We start from the raw sequence: 226 nt of genomic DNA, 5'->3' as shown, positions 1-226 counted from the left end.
ACACACCAGGCCCGGGAACGCTGGCGGAGACTGAGGCCCAGGCTGTCCCGCACCCTCCCCCGCCCGCCTGCGCCCTTCCAGCCCCAGGTTTGTTTCCAACAGCCCAGCGCCCGCCTCTCCCATGAGGAGCTTCTCTGCTTGTCTCTCTAAAGGCCGCGTCCATGCGTCAGAACTTTGGGGAGATTTTGCACGTACCCCCCTCGGACCCAGAGCTCACGCAACACGC

Source organism: Myotis brandtii, unplaced genomic scaffold (genome assembly GCF_000412655.1).
Source record: "Myotis brandtii unplaced genomic scaffold, ASM41265v1 scaffold656, whole genome shotgun sequence".
Classification (NCBI taxonomy): Eukaryota; Metazoa; Chordata; class Mammalia; order Chiroptera; family Vespertilionidae; genus Myotis; species Myotis brandtii.
Note: the sequence above shows the minus strand (reverse complement) of the source record.